Raw genomic sequence first — 285 nt, forward strand, 5'->3', positions numbered from 1 at the left:
GCCGGCCCCGCCTAAGGCCCAGCAAAGGGCGGGGCGTGGCAGCCGCGAGACCCGCCCTCCGGCAGCCCTGCCACCGCCCCCTTCTCCTTCATTGGCTACCTGCCCTATCCCTCCTCCCCCCCCCCCCCCCCCACGCCGCTTCCCATTGGCTAGCAAACCGGCGGCAGAGGGGCGGGCCGGAAGTCTGCGCTCCCCGCGGCTCTGTGGTAACGTCCCCCGAGGCGGAAGAGCGGGGCTGTGGCGGCGGCGGCGGGGGACGGGGGGGGCCGGGGGGGCGGGGGGGGG

Source organism: Haliaeetus leucocephalus, unplaced genomic scaffold, assembly GCF_000737465.1.
Source record: "Haliaeetus leucocephalus isolate CR32 unplaced genomic scaffold, Haliaeetus_leucocephalus-4.0 Scaffold953, whole genome shotgun sequence".
In the NCBI taxonomy this organism is placed as follows: domain Eukaryota; kingdom Metazoa; phylum Chordata; class Aves; order Accipitriformes; family Accipitridae; genus Haliaeetus; species Haliaeetus leucocephalus.